Source organism: Stegodyphus dumicola, chromosome 6 (genome assembly GCF_044657685.1).
Source record: "Stegodyphus dumicola isolate Sdum_Otavi_A_Nest chromosome 6, ASM4465768v1".
In the NCBI taxonomy this organism is placed as follows: domain Eukaryota; kingdom Metazoa; phylum Arthropoda; class Arachnida; order Araneae; family Eresidae; genus Stegodyphus; species Stegodyphus dumicola.
In genome coordinates this window covers 140,088,277-140,111,349 of record NC_140773.1, presented here as the reverse complement: position 1 = coordinate 140,111,349, position 23,073 = coordinate 140,088,277, and the positions used below count along the sequence as shown (strand labels likewise).

The 23,073-nt window shown below is 36.0% G+C and overlaps 1 protein-coding gene across 1 annotated transcript in view; it reads left to right on the top strand.

Annotated features, from left to right (window-relative positions):
- Positions 1-23,073, top strand: part of LOC118196901 (neuronal acetylcholine receptor subunit alpha-7-like) — a 598,562-nt gene that overhangs the window by 207,103 nt on the left and 368,386 nt on the right. The gene's annotated exons all lie outside the window — the stretch shown is intronic.

Below are 23,073 nucleotides of genomic sequence, written 5' to 3'. Positions count from 1 at the left end.
TCAAAGAGCTCTAGTTGCATAGCAGTAAAATGGGAGAGCAGTCAGTAATATAATCAGCCCTGTTTTAAGCTCTCCGATCAAGGTAGGACACAGTACAAGTTTCTATTTTATGCACGGAGTTATTAAGAATATGAACGATGGTGAGGAACCTACAGATAACCTTGCCGTATTCTTGCAGTGCAGCTCGGTGAGTGCATTCTGAAAGAGCTGGCGTTCTATATTAATGAATCAAGGACCGTTTGCTCAGGAAGAGGTTCTTTGAAACAGCCCATCTCTAACCGTAGCCTTATTTCTTCCATCATCGGAGATGCAATGACGATTTAATCTTCGATTCATAATTGACCTTGTACCATTTGTAAGTTTTCGAAGTTTTGTAAAGTCAAACAATACGCTACATGTAAGGTGTAACAGGTGTTTCGCCACTTTAAAGCGGAAACACAGTTTCGCGAAAGGGCCCACCAGCGGCCGAGCGGTAAAGTCGCTGAACACTGGTAGTTCGGTCCGAGGTTCGAATCCCGCGAACGGGCTGGCTGAATGGGCGTTTTCGTGGTTTTCCCCATGTGTAACGTGTATACGAGCCAGTTTCCCTTAGAAAGTCCTCCACGAGGGCATCCCTCCCCTTAGGCAGATAGCCCTCGAGGCTTTGCACAGTTTCACACACACACAGTTTCGCAAAAACAGCACTTTTCGTCATGCAATGTATGATCGAAAATCAAGTGGTTTGCCGCGATAAAGCTCTTCGAAAGGTGAAATCCGGTCATTCCTTGTCTTTGACCTGCACGTTTTGCAGTTAGTGATTGTTAATTTGAACAATTCCTGCAAATATCAAATATTTTTTTAAGTAAATATCCATGATTAAAACGACTCTTCGTTTCTCGCATTCTTCACATACTCCGTACTTTAGCATTGACATTTCAAATTTTAATTGTGGCTTTTGCCATGTTTTCCCACCCTTTAAAATGATGATTATCTTTTCAGCTACACTTTGCATATACGTCATTTTTATGTACATAGATAGTCTATTTATCATTCTTCATTGTACGAAATAAAGGAAGTAATGTAATGGTGAAAGTTTTCGGATTTCAGATTTCAATAGAAATATCTATTTTGACAGTTCTCCGATCCATTTTGACTGTTTTTTTCCTTGACGTCTGTAAGTACGGATAGAAGAAAATACCTTTTTTCAAGAACGAACTGTAAAATGGACTTTTTCGTGACATCTGTACATACTTATGTATGAATGTAACTCGCATAACTCAAAAACTATTAGCCGTAGAAAGTTGAAATTTTGTTTATGGGACTGCTAGAACATCTAATTGTGCATCTCCCTTTTTTATTACAATCGGCTGCAACAAAAGTATATATATATATTTGTAGACATATAATTCCAATTGCAGAAGTGTTTTAAATGACGAAAATATTCATGCTTTGGAAATTTCAAATTTAAAAGTTTAATTTTTAGAAAAATAGCGAAATGTAACTTTTAATTCTTTCCTGCACGCAACCTTTTAAAGATGGAATTTCGACACACAAAAAAAAGGTAGGCAGTTTAATCAGGCCTAGAGGAGTACACAGGTAAAATTTCCTTTACATAGCAGTTATCTTTTTAATTCTGTGGGTGTGCCCGAAGCGGGCACACTGAATGAATAGAGCTTCGAAAAGATTGCTGAAACGAGCATTGCTGGGAAGCGTGTACAAGAATAAGAGGTTTTGCCTACGATTAAAAAACACTAGATTCTGAATACCATAGCAGATTTAGCATTACCCAGGGTGTGCCATGTGGGGGCCTGCTACTCTAAACCCCCTAAAAATGCTTATCTTGGTTATATGATGATTACATGCGTATGAATGGAAAACTGTAACTTAAGTCTATGATATTTACATTATTTACATTTCATACTTACACTTTCGTCTATTTTATTCATGGTGGTACTTTTTGAAGAAAGTGACACCGCCTATGAAGAAGCACAACCCAATATTGCATGTTTTGCACATGTACTCGTATTCATATCAGATTCACTATCTGAATGCAAATTGTGTAGCACTTTCAGTGCTTCAGAAATGGTCAGCTCTCTCTCTGATCCATGTGGAAAATAATTAAAAATCTGAAAAAATAAACGGAATTTGAAATTATAAACTATAAAATAAAATTATAAATGTCTACAACTCAACGCTTTTAAACGTAGCGCTAAGAAAACTTCTTTGAAAGAAAGAGAAAAAGAGAACTGAAAAACCAAACAGCAAACTGATAAAATTACCCTTGACTTCCGTAAATCACCCCAACAATTTCTTAGTTGATAGCCAAACCTTTCCCCCTCCTAAAAAAAAGGGGAAAGAAGAAAGAGAAAGACAGGAAATGAAACACAGATGTGGATACACCTTTCTATGTTAATGAGCTGACCGATGAACTGCAGAGAAACAAAGGTACAGCTGCTTCTCAGTGACCTAGTCTCGCAGTGAGCCCAGTCTGGGAACACCTGACATTCGCTGTTCGATTTTATGCAGCATTCCAAGGTAAAAAATTAAAACTATTATAGAATAAGGGGATTAGCTTACAGGCAAGAAAATAAGACAGAAATTTCTTCTCAAACAATTCCCTTTATATCCTAAAGAAATCTGCAAGATTTCTTTGAAAAATGAGGGTTTTTAAAAACTAAATCATGACAAAAATATATGGACTGGTTTGTCTTGGGCTGCCATCTACTATAAACAAAGAAGGTTGAGAATATCCTATAGTAACCTAAAATTCCGTTTTCATTAAATTTTTCTGTGCGTACTGAAAGAAATGTTTTGCTGTGCCCAGAAAGGACGCACCGTGCCGCAAAGGGTTAATGAGTCTCACGGTTCTTAGATTTGAGAAAGATTTGCATTTGTTATAAAAAAAATAAAACTACGAGATGTTTCACTCTACAACAGAAATTGACCGGGATATTTAATTTCAAAATTTATAATTTTTGATGTCATTTTAAGCTTCTTTTTAGGGGTGGTTAATTAAATTAACATAATTCCAGAAAATAATTTTAAATGAAGGGCAGCCCAAAATGTGTGTAATACTTGACGTGCAATGAAGTGCTGTGGTGTTCACATCAGATATTTGAGCATTAACTTTGACATTTATGATTGGCTGATATGAAAAAGGGGAAAGAAGAAAGAGAAAGACGGGAAATGAAACACAGATGTGGATACACCTTTCTATGTTAATAAGCTGACCGATGAACTGCATAGAAACAAAGTTACAGCTGCCTCTCAGTGACTTCGCCGTTCGATTTTATGCAGCATTCCAAGGTAAAAAATTAAAACTAATATAGAATAAGGGGATTAGCTTACAGGTTTCATAGGTTGTTTTAGAAACATCCAAAATTTTAATTCTCTTCCTAATCACAGTAATTACACGTTCCTTTAACACGCGTTAGCTTGAAAAATGCTTTAGAGGAAAGCTGTACTTTCTTAAAGTGTATGCATATTTTCAAACTATTATTTATTTTTGATATTTGCTAGTTAAAATCTCTAAAATCTATCCAGGTGTAAATTTCTAAAAGAAAGTATAATGCCATCTTATGTTACCATATAATACGCAGTAATAAAAAGTAAGAATTAATCTTTTAAATTAAGAATAAAAGTGCCCAAAAGAAATGAAGTTATTTTGTCTTTCTTTGCATGGTTTACAGATTTCTCCGTACTTAATTTAATTGCTTTTCCTGAAAATCACGCAGAAATTCTTAAACAGTTTTTTAAATCATGATGTTTCTATATTCACTAAAATCTTGATGCTTTAGTTAACTAACTACACTACTTTTTTCTTTAATAAAGGGTGCTAAATATGGAATCTGTTAATTTGGTTGTTTGATGCGATACTGCTTACATTTCTTAGTTTGATAACAATGAATACGTCTGGTTTCTTTAATAGCATTTCATTTCTTAACTTAATGTTTAATTAAATTAAAAAGGGGAGATTTTTCAGGACTTACTAAAACACAAATTCTTGTAAATATTGTTACGAATTTTGTACATAGATAGGTAATTTTAGTGAAATATGTGTGAAATTGTTGTATTTTTCTGTATAATGTAACATGAAAAATCTAGAGAAAATATGTTCTGCAGGAAAAATAAAAATACAGAAGGCAAGTCTATTTAACATTGTGAAAACGATTATCTCGCTAGTTTGGCAAGACATCGCTAACCTGGCAACAATTTTGGCGACTAATTTCTGTTGCTCAATTTGGGGAGATATTGCCAAAATTCATCAAACTTGGCGAGCATTTGACGACATTTTCGTCCGGTCCCTGTATTGCAGTTCCGAAGTATTATTATTAAATAACTGTAATTGATCATTATATTAGCTGTAATCGTATTAAACGTGTCGTCTTAAAAACTATGTAAGACAGAAGAGAGCATCAGCTTTTAGTAGTTGTTGTGAGTTGCTAGTTTAGAGTATCTTAGGAGTAATGAACACTTTGCTTTTTAAATACGCGCTTTGCTTACGCTATGTTTGGCGTAATTAGTAGTGTGAAGTGTAACTACTGAATGTACTCGGTGATACTGTGAGCACCTGTACTGAAAGTTCCAGAACTCTGTTTCTTTTGATAAAATAAATTTTATCAACCTCTCATCGGACCTGTGTGCATTCAATCTGTTACGAATCCGTACTCGGGAAACAATATTTTAAGCTAACTAATTCAAAGTCCAACAATGTTAGCAATTAATTAAAAAAAAAACATTCTTAAGGAAAAGCTCAAGCCGTTGTAGAAGAATTTGGAACTTGACCAAATACTTTTTAATGTATTGCAAATGTCCGTCGGTTTAATTAAAAAAAATCTTAAATCTAAAATCTTAAAAAAAGTCTAAAAAGTCCTTAATAAAATTTTTATGCAAATTAATCACGTTTGTAAAATATCGTTATTTAATATAAAGCAAAAACGCTTTATCCGAACTATGTGGAGCTACTTCGGATAATATTTTCTGATTTGTTGAATAAATGAAGATCAGGTTTGCTTTCATCTAAATATTAAAGTGCCTCATTTATAACGCGGCATTTTAGATTTGATATTTCATTTAATGAATTTTTCGTAGATTACAAATATTAATTTTTTTTTTAAATAATTGAGTTTAAATTATTTTTTGTTGCCAATTTCACTTGTCTGAGCTAATCAGAAAAAGTCCACTAATTTTATCGCTGCAAGGAATGCATGACTGCGTTTGTCGTTGGCATGGTTTTTGACCACCACATACGTGAAAAACGACTTTGCTCAGCTCCATACCAATTTTGAGGGGCGGATAAACCACAGGATGGGTCCGACCCTTCTTACATACCACCAAACCACACGAAAGAACTGTCGACTTGCTGTATTATTTTAAGTATCCCCATACGCAAAGACATTATACATTAAAAAAAAAAAATATGCCTTGTCCGAAATTCGAACCCAGGTCCTTCGGTACTCAGCCAGCATCAATCACAAACCACTATCCCGTCTGGGCGGCTTAAATTATCTAAAGAGTATATATGCTTTATAATTGCGAAATATTCTATGTTTTATATGTCGTTTATTTATGTAGTATTGGTTTCAAATGCAGTGAAAGGAACGTTATTCGTTCCTGAAAGCCGTTCATGTATTTAGATTGATTGTAACATTTCTCATTTTGCAGATATAAGCATTTGCGCACACCCTAAATAGCGTCTTAATTTTTGCTTTCCCATCAGACCATTATGGAGGAACATAATTCTACGTTAAAAGTAATATTCTTAAGAACTACATCTATTGCTTTTTAATAGCTGGATTTGTTAATCTATAACATATAAATGAAATCTGAAAGATAAATATCTTACGTTTTGTCGAATGGCAGCGGATTCGAATAAAAAGTGAAATAACATAAAATCATGTCTAGCATAGAACTGGATGGAATAAATACACACAATTGCAGTAATATTCACGGCTATAAAGAAAGATCAGAAGTAATAATACCAATTCAAGTTATGATATTAATAGCACAAATATGTGAAACCCATGAAGTTATGAATAAAATAAAGCATGGTCCTTGAAAACTACGAAATCAGAAAATAAAATAGTTAATTGAATAGCTCTGCTATTCTTTTTCGAATAATAAAGCACTGAATCCCTGTTCAAATTTCTTTGAAGGATAACTAGCTGATTTATTTTTAGAAATGAAAACAAGTGTTTATTTTCCAGAAATTTTCCAAACGAGGAAAGGGAATCCCTGCTATTAACACAAAACTTATATACTTCGTCAAATGGTTCACATTAAATGGTAATTATTTGCTTCATAAAAATTTATCTTGTATGCGGTACGAAGGTAGTAATCCACAAAGATAGTTTTCAAGTTTAACTCATACTTATTTCATCTAATTTAGTTATTATTTCTATAGATTAAGAAGCAATAAATGCATTTCACGCTTGGTTATTCAACAGAATTCCAGTAACATGATCATTATTCACAGCGGTTGCAGCATTATTTTCATCGCAAGAAATATTTTGATATTATTAAAGGCATATAATGCCATTTGCAAAAATTACGCTTGCTGGCTCAAGCAATTCCGCTGAGATGGGGATAAAATATTCACCAAATAACTGTCGACTATATTCTTTTGGAAAACAGAACGAGAGAGATTCCCCTTCATATTTAATTCTTCGTTTCCTACTCATATTCTAATCGATGTCTTACACCTTCACGGCTACGATCCTTCTGTTAAAAGGCGCGAACCGATTAATGAGGTTCTCTCAGCCTCATTTAGGAGAGTTTATCGTCTCTAATTAAAATCGATTTCGAAAAATAAAATCTGGACGGAAGAAGACAGATGAAACTGACGCTGCATCGTACACGGGAAATTTTCCATTTCCTAGCCCGGAAATAAATTATTAATGATTTTTCCGGAATAAAATATTACTGCGTACACTCCCGGGATGCTAAAGCTGAGAGAACTTAGCAGGTAGCAGGTAGTTAGTTACCATTCGAGGTAAAATTGTCTTTTGGTTAATGGAAAGTAGTCTTCTCTCCAGTTAGTTTTTAATTCCTATGAGTTAAAAATAAGCAATTATACTCTTCTCCGTTTACGAATTAAACTCAGTAGAATTACAGCAGACATTGGACAATTTTTTTCATCTTTTCACATTAAAGAGAACTCCAACTGCCGGTAAATTTAATAATGTTTTGTTGTTTGCGACTTGACAAATGTCTTCAACGTAAGGTCCTTTTATTTCAAAAAGTGTTTCATGTTTTAGGATAATTTGCCCGCATCCACATTCTTTCTCTAATTGTATAGTAGTATCAGAAAACAGAATATTTCTAAGAATTTTCTCAAACCAAATAAAATATTCTCAAGTGCAACAGCAATTGAAAATAATGGAAGTTTCAGAAATTTTAAACTGATAAATACCATTTGAACGATTGATTATAGAATAATGATTCCAATTTATAGATGACTCAGGCAGATTTTAATGTATGATGAATTTAAACACATGCTGCACTTCCGTAAAAATATGGAAAATGTAAATATAGTTAAGGACTACCTGTCTTCCAAAAAGGTTCTTATGCCTGATTTACTAAAACTAATACCTTATACCAAACACCTCATACTTAAAACCTCATACATAATACTATAGCCATAATTATCAGAAGAGTCGTTAATGAAAATACGGAAATGTAAATTGCTGACTGTAGATTTTCTAAAATACCTTGTCCATTAAAGATAAAGGGAAACATTTTGAGTAACAATAATATTACACTCATCCATCTTTACCAGCCCGGCTAATTTACATACATAAGTAAAGGGAGGAAATGTTTGTCGTCTGAAGTTTCGACAGTGAGTTTTTAATGAAAAGTTCTGAATTAAGGCTCCTACAACACGTTTTGACTATCTGTGCGTCTGAATATATGTGATGATTTTTTGTTCACGATTGCTCTTATATGAAACTTCCAAAAATTCCTGTTTTATGTATTTGCATTCTGCATACATAGAAAAGATTAGATTTAGGGTAAAATTGGACAATCGGAAATTGTATTTTAGAGGAAACTCGTAACCGTCTTTAGTGAACAACAGGGACTGGCGCTTTACTTGAGTCGTATAACAGTTTTTATTAAAAAACTACATTAAAATATAATCAGGAACTTGTCCATTTTAACATTTAAGAATTTCATAAAAATGGGAATAATATACTAGATTTTGACTAAAATTGATTAAATGTGCTACTTTACTTGAAGATCTGAAAAGACTTCCGTAAAACATGTATTATGAGATAATACAAAACTTCTCTAACTCGGTATCTAAAATAGGTAGGCGATTAAGAACAACATATTACATTTATAAGCATTAAATGTATTCTTGGAACTACGCTAAATGCAACGAAAACAAGCTCATTAAGAAGACAAGCTCTTTTTAAAAGCAATTAAATGGAATAGCCTCAATCCTCAGTTTGTGTTCATATTTGCTTCGAATCGCCTTTTAAATAGAAAGATAGTGGCGTCTTTCCAGCCGTTCAGTATTATTTCTATAGCTACGTATTTTTTCGAAATGAATTATATAGCAAGTTAAAATAATATAGTGAATGTAAAAGAATGTATAGCAACAAATAACACTGTGTTGATAATTTTACGGTACTCTGATTTAAAAAATTTTACTGTCTTTGAACTTTATGTTCCGTAAGCGCGAAGAAAGTGATAATCGATAAATAAAAGATTGGTTATCTTAGGAAGATATGGTTTGGTTTATTTAATTATGGCCAAGCACACAAGGGTTACCTTCCTAAGGAGAGGGATGCCTTCGTGGAAAACTTTCTAAGGGAAACTGGCTCGTATAGAGGTTACACATGGGGAAAACCACGAAAACGCCCATGCAGCCAGCCCGTTCGTGGGATTCGAACCTCGGACCGAACTACCAGTGCTCAGTGATTTTACCGCTCGGCCGCTGGTGAGCCATGGTTACCTTATTAAGAAAGCAGGACATTGGTATCATAAACTCATAAAAGACTAAAAATGAACAGTTGGCACTCTATATAGATCTAAAGATATGCTGCTTTTAAAAATTTTGTGATCGTTAAGTCACTGATTTGTGAATCCGAAATACTATATGTCCAGAGGATACGCTGAAGAGTAAAAACATTAAAACCACCTACTCAACGACGCGTTGCTCTACCTTTGGTCTGCAAAGAGCTGCAAATCACCTCGACATGGATGTCACAAGTTCTTTGTAGTTGACTTGGAGACAGGTAGTACCAATGTCTAAGCAGAGGTCACGCAAATTCGACATATTCCGACATAGTGGTGTTTGAGCTCTGAGATGCCGCTCCATGACATCCCAAATGTGTTATATCGGGTTGTGATCCGGCGAGTGAGGTGGCTAGTACATTAATTGTAATGCATCCTTATGCTCCTCGAGCCACTCCAGCACAATTTGAGACTTGTAACATGGGCCATTGTCCTGCTAGTAGATTCCATTTCCAGCTGAAAGGACAGATGCTATGTAAGGGTCCCAAGTAGACCCATGATAACATCCCCCAAAGCATAATACCACTCCTACCAGTCTGTGTATGAACAAAGGATACACTGAGGATCCTAAACATTATGACTATCTGCTCAATGACGCGCTGAGCAACCTTTGCCCTGCAAAACAGCTGCAACTAGCTTTTGAATGGATGCCACAAGTTTTCTTAGACGACTGGAGACAGGTTGTACCAAATGTCTAAGCAGCTATCACGCAAAGTCGAGATTTTCCGACATGATGGTGTGTCAGCTCTCAGCTGCTGCTCCATGACATCTTAATGCGCTTTATTTGGTTAAACTCTAGCGCGTTAGGGGGCCAAGGCATTTACCGGAATTCATCCTTATATCCTGGAACCACTCCAACACAATTCAATCGTTTTGATATAGGGCATTATCCTGCTGGAATATTCCATTTACAGTTGGGAAGAGACACAATATGTAAGGGTGTAATTGATCCGCAATTATGTTCAGTTTTCATGGTCTGTTTTTTTTTTTTTTTTTTTTTTTTTTTTTTTTTTTTTTTTTGAGTCCTTCAGCTTTCATGGTCTGTCCTACAACGTCTAACGGTCCCAGAGTCACCCATAAGAACGTTCTGCAAACCATAATACTACCACCACCAGCCTGTGTATGACCTCCTGCACAGGGGGGGGAGCAAATGTTTGCCTGGAAGACAGCGTACCCTAACACAACTATCGACAAAATAAATGAGAAATCGTGATTCATCTGACCAGTTCAATTAATCTGACCATTTATCTTCCAGTTATCCATGGTCCAGTATCGATGTTTCCGGGCTCACTCTATGCGTAGTTGACAATGACACTTCATCAATAGAGGCCCACGAGTGAGACGCCTGCTGCGCAGTCCCATATCCAACAATGTCCGCTGAACTGTGTGTTCCGAAACACCTGCACGCACCTGCATTCTATTTTGACTGTCAGATGAGCTACTGTCGGGTGCGGATTTTGCTTACCAAGCGGGAGAGTCTCTGATGTCGTTTTTCTCTGGCGTGGACGTCCAACACCTTAGCATCTACTGATGTTTCGCCGTCATTTATCCACTTTGCATAAATACCAACGACGGCAGATCGCGAACAACCTATCAGTCGCGCAGTTTCGGAGTTACTTGTTCTGAATCTTTGGACTATTACAATCTGCCCTCTGTCAAATTCTGTTAGATTAGCAGCCTTTATCATCACTCGCATAAGCAAATGCAAAAATGATTCCTTACTTTCTCCAAGCAGCAGTTAAATACAAGTTCCCACTTAATCACGTACCCTCCACGTCATCCAGACGAGTTCACTGAAAAACGTGGAGACTGTCACAATGATTTAGCTTCTCACTGTGTACTGTGATCGATGCTATATTTTCAAATCAAATCATGAGAAAGGACGTACACATGAGTACGCATAGTTGTCATTGTCTATCTTATGAGAGAATGGAACAATAAAAAATCTGTTGCGGACACCACATTCTTGTACGGCCTATTAAATTATACACATTTTTGTAGCGTTTCGTTAAACTTTCTTCTTAGAAATGTTGACTTGTTTGACTGATCGCTCAAGGTAAGTTGAAAATAACAATAAAAACTGCAAATTTTTAGGTAAATTATCAATATCAAATTTTTAAGTAAAATATCAATCGGTCAATGCGTATCGTAAGGGAGTGAAACTTTTTATATCTGTATTTTTTTCACAACAAGTACAAAACTTTTCCAAATTTAAATTTAGCACCCGAGAGATTGCTTTAAATTTAAATTTCGTTATTTGTCAATAAATAAATAGATATACATATAAATACATATAGATATAAATGTTTTGTAACACCGATTAGAGAAAAAAAGAAGGTATACAACTATAATTTATAGCAATCTCTAAATTTCAACGTTCTACCGGTAATCGTTTTTGAGTTATGCGAGATGCATACATACATACGTACGCACGCACATATGTATAAATGTCAAAAACATAATGACATTTTCAATCCATTTTACAATACGTTTTAGAGAAAAGCGTCATTTATTTTGTCTGTAAGTAAAGATGTCGGGCAAAAAAAACCGCCCAGATCGCTTCGAGAGTGGTTAAAATAAAGCTGCGTAAAATTCGTCTAGTGTATTCCAGTTTTAGATATAATATATGTTAAAAAGAATTTTTCAACAGAAATGGGAAGATGATTTTAAAATATTTTGCTTCATTTGTATATTTTGCTTCATTTGTATTCAGTATTATAATCAAGATAAATATCTGAGAGCTGCGACTTAATTAGTAGAAATACAATGACTGTAATACAAAGTAGAATAATATCAATATTGAATGTTAATATTACTTTTAAAAATAACAACGATTGCAGAATAATTTCTAGCATGGGTAAGAATTCCTTGTTTCGTAGGATAATACGGATGTCAATAACCGAAGATCGGATAAAAGGTTTTTTTTTCCCCTCTTAAATTTTTCACTTGTAATTTAACATGTGTATGCATTTCACATTTAGCTTTATATTTAAATTTCTGCTTTTTGCCTACGTAAAGAGTTTACTAAAATGTATAAAAGTATCATTTCATAAATTGATCATATTTTAGTAAATGTGTACGCTTTGCACCCAAAACATAGGACAGTTCTATATCTCCAGTCGTTCTACTGGGACGATTGATGAAATTTAACTTGCGGTTTTCATGCCTTTCATGCCTTCATTTAACTTGCGGTTTTGCGAAAGTATGACGTAGGATATATGTTAGACTTGACTTTTTCTGGAATAACATACCGATTTTGTTTCCAGATATTGATTCTATGACTCAAATTATACCTAAATATTAAATTTTGCAAAATTTGATGAGAGATTTACATAGAAGTTTGAAAATTTATCTTAACGCACCTTTTTTTCAGTTTTTTTCAGTTGCGCTAAAAATAAACTTGGTGAAATACTTAATTTTATATTAACCTGTTTTCCTTTCCCTTTTTTCATTATACACGAACGGAAAAAAGGCGAATAATCGTTCATTCTTTCAAATAACTAAGTAATTTTCACTAATAGTAAGTGCACAAACTATATTTGGTGTTATTATCCCTTATGACAACCACACCAAAATTCAAAAACCGTAGAAATATAAGTTCACGTATACCTTGTGGAATTTTGAACAAAAAATTGCAGGTATACGTATAAATACATCTACGCTGGTTATCATTAATTAAGGAAAAATCACAAAAATGACGATTATTCAAAAGGTTACATGCAAAATGTAATGAAACTGACAGTATACAACACATATTAAGCTATAAAAATGATAAGGCCCACCAGCGGCCGAGCGGTAAAGTCGCTGAACACTGGTAGTTCGGTCCGAGGTTCGAATCCCGCGAACGGGCTGGCTGCATGGGTGTTTTCGTGGTTTTCCCCATATGTAACGTGTATACGAGCCAGTTTTCCTTAGAAAGTCCTCCACGAAGGCATCCCTCCCCTTAGGCAGATAGCCCTCGAGGCTTTGCCGTAATTAAAAAAACCTAACCTAACCTATAAAAATGATATTACAAGACAATTATATTTTTTAGAAATTAGCATATGAATAAAATGAACAAGTCAGATGTATCACTTTAGTATAAGAAAATTACCTCCAAAATGGATTACGATTTTCTCTAGAAAAAATACAACACATTCAGCGATGCTGTCAAATATGCAGTCTGTCAAGTCAAATATGTCAAATATGCAGAAGGAAGAGCCTTACTCTTGCAAAGCAGTTTTGAACGTGGCAAGTGTCTGAAGAGGGGGACTGAGAGCAGCTATACGCCTTCCTAAAGCATCCAGAGCATGATCGATAGGATTAAGGTCTGGTGATCGAGCTGTCCACTCTATGCACTGAATTGTTGCGGCTGAAGATAATCATCCACGATACGAGCTCTGTGCGGTCTAACATTGTAGTCTTATAGCAACAAATTATCCCCTGTTGCGCACATAAGCATCAAGGATGTGATCTCTATAGGACTGAGCATTCATGGCTCGACGTGGAAAGACATGGAAGTCTGTACGTACACCCAAAATGGTACCACCCCAAACACAGACACTGTCTTCTCCGTATGCATCTTTTTTATAGATGTTTGATAGATGATAACGGTTTCCAGGCTCTTTCCAAATCAAATAGCGCCTACTATCACTTTGCAGGCTAAACCTGGACTCATCCATAAAGAAAACAGCCCTCCATTGATCAGATATCCAATAGACATGTTGATTTGCTCATCTCAAGCGTTTCCTTTTATGTCGTGACGTGAATGACACCCGAATGGCTGGTAGCTTCACGTAAGGACCTCCTTCGGGACGCCTTCTACGCACAGTTGACGTTGACGTCATCGTTCCAGTGGCTGCAACAAGAGAGGATCTGAGTTAATTCGGAGTTGACGTTCTATTTCTTCGTAAAAATAACAGGAAATATCGGTCATAAAAGCTCCTCGTAGTGGTTGGCTGTCCTTGGATGAGCATCCTTGATGCAGAATTTGTGGTTAGAAATTCTTGACAAAGTTTATGGCCTACAGAAGGACTCACATTTAGCCATCTGGCCATTTCTGTCTGACTTTGTCCTGCCTCTAGTCTCCCAATAGTTCTCCATCACAGGTCTTCGGCCAAAAGACGCCTGGAGATCATTGTTACAAATTGACTATCCCAGATTTGTTATCTCAGTAACACAGAAAATTCTACAGGCTTGCTCTGAAACATGCAATTTTATGTTCCTGGTAGATGAAGTATTGCGGTTGCAGAGCCACTAATTTGCGTATACACTTTTACTCAGTAATTCGTATTAGTAATTCGATCAGTATGTTTTTTATACGGATTGGCATATTAATCAAAATAATAAAAGAGCTATATTAATAAATATATACCAAATTTAATTAACACTGAGGAGGCAAAATGTTGAAAGCAGATTTTTTAAAAACAGCTCCCGCGATTTTTTCAAAACTTGTCACTTTGGTATAATTTTAATTCTAGAATTAAAATATGGTAAAATAGCTATGCCATTTCAGTAAAAATTTGATTTTGAGTCCGATTACCTATATTAAAACAATGCTATATGTAAATATAATGTACATTCTATGACGCGCTTTTGGGACATGAAAAACGCAAGTTAAATTTCGTCAATCGCCCCGGTAGAAAGTGATATAGAATTTTCCTTTTTTTCCCTTTTTGTACAAGGTGTATAGTGTAAACATTCAATTCCCTTTTTCCGACTTTCAGCAAAACTCTTACGGTCTTATAACGCAGGTTTAATACTGGTCTCATCCTTCATGCTTTATCAAAGAAGCATTGTACATTTTAATAAGATTCAATAATCATATAAATTTTGGAATAAAGCTTCAAGTAAATGTGCAACTTAGGCAAACTAAAAGAAAACTATACTTTCTGTTTTTTTTTTTTTTTTTTTTTTTTTTTTTTTACCACAGAGAACTCGGGCAATTTCACCAACGACACGAGCGTAAAATCTAATAAAACTTTCTACCGGCTACAAATGAGCTCATAACATAGAAATTGTGTAGTTGAAGGAATTCTTAAATCTAATTACGCCTTTACCGGATTTTTACCGAGGAAATTCTCATTCCTCTTTGTTAAAAAGATCAGCATTCCTAATTGGTAAATGCTTTCTTTGGTCAGCATAAACAACGCTTTTTAGTTACAGGCATAAGGAACCAACGTTTAGGGAGTGAAGTGCAAATGTTGTCACAAAGCTTTAAGAGTATTCCACTTTGGGCAAAGCAGTGTCTAAAAAATAACCTTTGAAATACACAATATTCTTCCGAGCAAGTTATTTTAGTGAGAGCGTAAACGCAAAGTTGCCCATTTGCAAAGGAAAATAGCTTTTCTAAATCAACCATTCAAAGTTTCGCATGATTTCTGGTTTTCCATGTAGTAGGTCGTCTTAGAGAGTGATGCAAAATATGACTTTTTTTTTAAATTATAGACGATTTTACATGTGACGAAGTATTTACATTACACGCGACGAAGCATTTAGCACATTCACTGAGTTAAAATGTGCCACTCTATCAGCGTTCCGTGATATTACCGCTCAGCTATTGGTCAGCCCTGTTTTCACTTAGAAATATATTCGGTACTATTCGGTTTTGAGGGCCGTAAAAAAATTGCAGCGAAAATGTATGCGCAAAAGTGCCAAATCTAGCAAACGCGCCCATTTAACAGCGCGCCAAATCTAGCGAACGCGTTGATTTCAGATTGCGTAAGTCTATATAGTTTGTAATGTTGCGCGCTTCCAACGTGCACGCAAGAATAGTGGTGACTGCTGAGAACTGGAAAGTAGACAAAGTCTTGAGACGGGCTTAAATCCCTTTTTATTCAACTTTAGAAATTACAAATGCGTGCTCTTGACGCTCACAAACTACGCCGACCCGGCGGTAAAATAAAAATAAGAAACTAAAAAGAAAATAATAACAAGTGACTAACTACGAGGCTCTCTAAACGTAACTAACCTCACCGCGTTCTAAGATACCGCTGATAATTCAGCAAACTTCGGAATATTACGTTGAAAGATTAACAATCTGCCGAGGCAAGCACACAGGCCGAAACGCGTGGATCTTCAATTTCTAACTAGCCACCTCCACGCTCGTGAAGCAAGAAAGCACACTTCCGAACTCGTTTCCTTTCTATTTAACTCAGATTACTTCCGCTGACAATTTGAATCCATGCGCGTTCTACTAAAATTTACATACTCTGGCATGGGCAATTCCAGGAGAAAGTAAGGCTTAACAGGAAAGATAGTTTAAACTTAAAATAAATATGAACCCTACATTTGCCGCTGCCAGAATTTGGTAAACTTGGAAGCAGGTCCTAGAAACGACCTGTTGAAAAGTTTCCACAATTCTGAACTAAATTTTAAGAGCCTCGTTTACATAAAAACTCTGTTATCTCACAAAAGGTAGAATAAATTTCTGTAGATACTTATTTAATTCTCTCTTCTTACAGCAACTTTTCCTGGACTTCAGCAATCAATCTGTTCTCTTCCTTCCAGCATCTGGAAGGAATAAGTATCAGTATCTTTCTAAATACATTATAATTTACACTTTCTTGCACTGAATAAGTTTTTCTTTTTGAACGATTTATTTTCCTTAATTACTGCTTAATTCACATTCATTCAAGTATTCAAACATGAATTTAACATGACCCTGGCTCTCCACCATGTGTGGTGTCAAACGGGAATATTTGTGTTTTAGTATTGCAACACTTCCCCTAACCACAATGATTTGTTAGAATTCAAGGACCAAATAGACACACCTTACTCGACATTCTACAACTCGATGAGCTACTTTAACATTCTTAAAATTCAAGTGTAGGTGGAGAACCCTACGAAACACATTCATTCTAACTTCCCCCTCATTCATCTTTACACATGCAAGCTTTCGCTCTAAAGCATGATTTTATCTACAGTTTAATACTTAAATTTGAATTCATTGCTTTTGAGCATTTAGTTTAGCATCTAAAATTTTATGCTTCTAGACTAAATTCTGCTTTTACATAACTTTCAAGTATTTACGTATATTTACAAAATTCTAATACATATGATTTTTACAATTTACCATAAAATGAATAAGAGAAAAATAAATTTTTACTTTACTCATTCTTCGCCAAGCTGGCGGCACTGAAACTAAAGTTCTTATTAATACAAGAATACGAAGTTATTTTTATCTTCGGCCAAATTTTGGCTTTAACATAACAGAATTAGTCTTTCGACCAACAGAAACTGCTTGTTCTTAGATTTTATACTTAAAGAAAATAATACTTTTGCCTTAGCTAAATAAAGTAAAACAAAACTAAGTCTCAACCGAGACACTTTGACTTCCGTCAAAACATAGAACTTCGTATTTACGCATAACATTTCGGAACAAAAGAAAAAAAAATATAGAAGATTTTAACTTATCTTTGAGTTTTCGATGATTGGAACTCCGACATCCTCTTCTGGCAGAACTGCTTCCACGTTATAGGTTTCATCGACGTCAGTCTTCTCCTTAGTGTCCTTCGAGTGTCGTCCACGTTGCTTTTTCTTTTTCGCCCTCTGCATGCTGGCCTCTTGGAGTGGTAGTCGTCGGGTTGCTGTCTTTTCCGTAATTCCCCTGGACGGCTGGTCTTGGCGTCCTCCGGTCTGGAATCATGCTTGAATTTCTTCTGTTGGTGGTGGTCTTTTCGTTCCTCCTGCTGTCTTTTCGTTCTAGGGAACGGCGGCCTTGTTTGCACCTGACTCTCTGGCCCTGGAAGCGTTCTCCTCGATGTAGAATTTCTACTGCGATACGTTGTAAGTGCTGTTTTCCTCTTTACCAAAATTTCTTTACGCGGCAGCTTTGCTTTCTTGTATTTCTTAAATGCTGGAGTCTGACCGTTTTCATTTCTTCTTTTCGGTACCGTCGCATGGGTTGTAGAAGGGCTAGGTTTCTCTTCAATTCTCTGCTTCTTGGGTGGTGGAACGGGTTACGTTACTTCTGGACCTTCTACTTCTTTTATGCTTGAGTCCTACAAGAAACTTTTAAGGATTTCAAAATCATTTTGATTATAATATTTTTTCACCTGGTCGGGACTTGCTTTACAGATTTCCCCTCTCTCGTTCTTAAGGTACAATACGACTCCCTTGATTTCCTGAATTACACAGGGGCCTTCAAATTTTGGAGCTAACTTTGCAGTAAAATTGTCTGGGGCACTTGATAAAGAAAATTTCCGCTTCAACACTTTATCTCCAACTTTAAAATCTGCTTCACGGCGTTTTCTATCATAATATAACTTTTGTCTATTTCTTGACGTATCCGAGCTTTTAACCGCCTGGTCAATAAGTGTTTGCACGTCTTTCTGTTTAAATTCTTGCTCTCTTTGTTGCACAAAGAATAATTTATCTAATGGCGTAATTAACTTTCGTCTTAAAAATAATTCTGCTGGGTTTTTTTTCGTAGTATCGTGATTTGCCGTTCTTAAAGCATAAGTTAACTCATTTATGTAGCCATCCCAGCGCTTGTGATGTGTGCTAACATAACTTCGAATTATTTTTACAACGTTTTTATTAAATCTTTCTGCGATGTTTGCCTGTGGTCTATACGGAACCATTTTGATATGGCGTATGCCAAGTCCAGTGCATATGTTTTCAAATACTTGACTAACGAATTGTTTACCGTTATCGCTAATGACTTTTATCGGTGCACCGTATTTTAAAATGCATCTGTGTAAGAATGCATCTGCGACTGTTTTGGCTCACGCGCGTTTAAGTGGAATAATTTCTGTCCATTTTGAAAAATGATCTACAATTACTAAAATAAAACGATTTTTATTTAACTCACTCTGGGGGAAAGGACCAAGAAGATATATGACTAAAATTTCATTCGGAAATGTAGCGCGAATGCTATTTAAGTACCGGCCAGACTGTAATTAATATTATTTATTAACTGACATTGATTGCAGGACCTGACATACGCAGTTACTATTTTGTATAACTGCGGGAAATATACCGCCTCGCGTACCCTTTTTAAAGTCTTTCTGACCCCTAAAGGACCCGCTGTTTTCGCGTCGTGTAATTCCTTCAAAATGCTTAATCGAAGCGAGGCTGGGATGACTGGTTTGTACTCGAGATTTTCGTTTGTTGTTTTCGTATAAAATAATAAATTATCTATTATTTCATAGTTTTCTGCTCTATTTCTTATCGCATCGATATCTGTGTGCTCAAAGCTTTCGGGATCTTTCAAATATATATAGATACTTCCAAATTCAGGATCAGCTTTCAATTCAGCAATAATTGTATCTCTAGAATCTAAAATTTTTAAAGTCAACACAGCGCATTTAAGTTCATTGCCTTCATCGTCCAGTCTTATACGAGAAAGTGCGTCAGCTACATTATTTTCCTTACCCGGTTTATATTTGATTATGAGATTATATTCTTGAAGTTTTAAAGCCCATCTTATTAACCTGGGCGTTAGGGTTTCCCCCAAGTAAAGTCTACCAACAGCCGCATGATTCGAAAAGACTGTTACTGGCGCTTTGCCGAAATAAACTCGAAATTTGTGTACAGCTAATTAATACGGCTAATGTTTCTCTCTCTGTAGCTGTATAATTCCTCTGTGTATGATTAAACGTCTTACTAAAAATGCCAAAGGATGGCCATTTTGCATAAGAACCGCCCCCACAGCATAGTCCGACGCATCTGCTGCAATTTCCAGGTTTTCGTCCCCCTCCGGGAATTTCAAAACAGGAGCATTGATAAGCGCTTCTTTTAGCCTTTCGAATGCGGTATTTGCTTCTGCTGTCCACGTGAATTTACTTTTCTTTCTTTTAATTACTAACAAGGGTTCAACAATATTAGCAAAATATTTTATGAATGACCGATAATAAGAACATAACCCAAGGAAAGAAGAAAGTTTCTTGGCGGTGTTGGGAGGTGTGAAATTCTTGATTGCTTTTATTTTTGAATCTTGAGTTTCTATACCCTTTTGCGAAATGTTATAACCCAGATATGTAAGTTCTATAGTTGCGAACTTGCATTTTGAGGCGTTAATTGTAAGACCGGCCTCTTTTAATAATTTAAAAAGTTCTTCTAGATCTTTAATATGTTGTTCCAACGTACTACTCGTTATAATTATATCTACTAGATAGATTCAAGTCGATTTTCCTAGGACAGGCTTTAGGACAATGTTCATAGCTCTCTGGAATGTTGACGGGGCCCCACACAACCCAAAGGGCATGCGTAAAAATGCATAAGTGCCCGATTTTGTTATAAACGCGGTTTTATGTATGTCTTCGGGTCTCATAGCTCGTATTTGATAGTAGCCAGACGTTAAGTCCAAAGTAGTCATGTATCTTGTAGATTTAATCTTTCTAATAATTTCCTCTATAACCGGCAAAGGGTAAACTGGGAATTTAATAATACTATTCAGTTTTCTGTAATCGATAGCAAACCTCCAAGCCCTTTTATCCGAAGGAGGAAACTCATTCTTTTTCCTACATAGTACGACTGGACTCGCGTACTCACTATTTATGGACGTTATTATTTTGTTCTTTAACATTTCCTGAATATGTTCTTCTATGATTTGTTCTTTCTGTTTATCATAGCGATAAGGTTTAGTCCTACAGGGTTTGTCGGCAGTTAACTGTATCTCATGCGTAACTATTTGACAGGTACCAGGCCGTTCTGAAAACAAGTTTGAAAAAGTACTCACCACTTGCTGGATGGCTTGACTTTCATTGTCATTCAAATGGCTAAGGTCGGCTTGCGGTTGTTCCACTGGTTCCACCACCCTCCGGTCCATCTCCAGCACAATAGAACTGTCCTGAAAATTCAGTTTGGCCTTCGCGGCTTTTAAAAACTCCATACCTAAAATAAGTGGACTTTGCAAATTTTTTACTACAAAAATTAATACTTTAAGGCTTTCATTTTGAAGTTGTATTTTTAAAGATAGTTTTCCGATACATTGACAAATTTGTCCTTGCGCTGCTATGATTTCTGTGTTTTTATTTTTAAATAATCGTAACCTATTAAAGTTCTTCTTAAAAAAATATCACTCATAAAATTACCTTCTGCTCCTGTATCGATGAGGGCTTCTACTGGTACATCACCAACCATGACTTGTATAATTGGTAACTGTGAGTTCTTTACGATGACCGTATTTAAGTGTCTTTTTGAGAGTTTTTTTCAAAACTTCCGGGGTCTGGAACCTCGCTTTCACAGACCCCTCTACTCGTTTAAAGCTTTCCTTTCAACTTCTGCCTTCTGGGTACGCGGACGGTTTTTTTCAAATTTCCTTTTTTGGCCTTGACCTTCGAGCTTCGATGAGTTAGCTTGATAGTTCTTTCCCCCATAAGAGCGGTTTGCATTTCTGGTCTGCTCATTTGAAGATTGCCTTCGGATACTTTGAGAATACGATGCCCCTCTAGCTTTTTCCGCTATTCTGCGATTTTGAAACTTGACCGCCAATTCGAAAAGCTCCTGCAATGTGCTTGGGTTTCTAATTTCGAAGTAGTCTTGAACAGCAGGTAACAATCTTGGTAAGATTATTTCAATAATCTCCGCGTCGGGTTTCTTCCCGTACATCATATCCGTCAGCTTAATTTTTCGCAGAATAAAGTCCGTCAACTCTTCTATATTCCGTTGATAAAAACTATAGAGTTCGGCTTCTAGCCTTGCTCGATCTTTCACTACGGGAAAGGCCTTTAATAACGATTTTTTGAAATTTTCAAATGTATATGTCTGGCCTCCGAATTCCCCTAATAAAAATTTGCCTATATTCTTCCACTATAGCGCTGCTTGTCCTCTTAGTGCAGATGTGGCGATGGCAACCTTTTGTCTTTCAGGCACAGGGTAGAGCTGGAAGTGATTTTCTAGGCCTTCTAGAAATATCGCCACCGAATTTTTTCCGTCGAAATTGACGTTTGGCTTAATTGACGCTCTCATCGTCTGGACCAGGTATCCAAATCCTTCCAATTGGCTTGCCATTTCTTGGTGTTGTTCAGCAGCTTCCATCCAATTTTCGGCCATTTCAGTTCGACAAGTGTTCGGGCGCCAATTTAATGTTGCGCGCTTCCAACCTGCACGCAACAACAGTGGTGACTGCTGAGAACTGGAAAGTAGACAAATCTTGAGAAGGACTTAAATCCCTTTTTATTCAACTTTAGAAATTACAAATGCGTGCTCTTGAAGCTCACAAACTACGCCGACCCGGCGGTAAAATAAAAATAAGAAACTAAAAAGAAAATAATAACAAATGACTAACTACGAGGCTCTCTTAACGTAACTAACCTCACCGCGTTCTAAGATACCGCTGATAAAGAAAATAATAACAAATGACTAACTACGAGGCTCTCTTAACGTAACTAACCTCACCGCGTTCTAAGATACCGCTGATAATTCAGCAAACTTCGGAATATTACGTTGAAAGATTAACAATCTGCCGAGGCAAGCACACAGGCCGAAACGCGTGGTTCTTCAATTTTTAACAAGCCACCTCCACGCTCGTGAAGCAAGAAAGCACCCTTTCGAACTCGTTTCCTTTCTATTTAACTCAGATTACTTCCGCTGACAATTTGAATCCTTGCACTTTCTACTAAAATTTACATACTCTGGCATGGGCAATTCCAGAGGAATGTAAGGCTTGACAGGAAAGATAGTTTAAACTTAAAATAAATGTTAGTTAAATATAAACCCTACATGTTTTATATTTCTTAAGACGCCATTGACATAATAGTTTAATTTTTAAATCCTTTATTGATATCCTATGGATTTAACAATTTGGGAATTGCCTATGACGAAAAGCCAGCAATAGAATTTTGGGTAAAGTGCAGAATCACCCACTGCTTGACGCGTTTTTAAGAATTGCACATATTCGGTATCCATGTGCACATCGACCTATTTTCACTTAAAAAAATCCTAGAATTGCACAAAAATGGTACTGCGTACACCCTTGACTTTATCTATGTACAAATCGACCTATTTTCATTTAAAAAGTAAAAATAAATTGACAAAAATTCAATTGTTTTTACCCTTGTAAAAAGCGGCAGGCAAATACTTGAGCGATTCTGCACTTTACCGAGAATATTTTCAAAGAAAAGACATCATTCATTACAGAAAATTACGTTT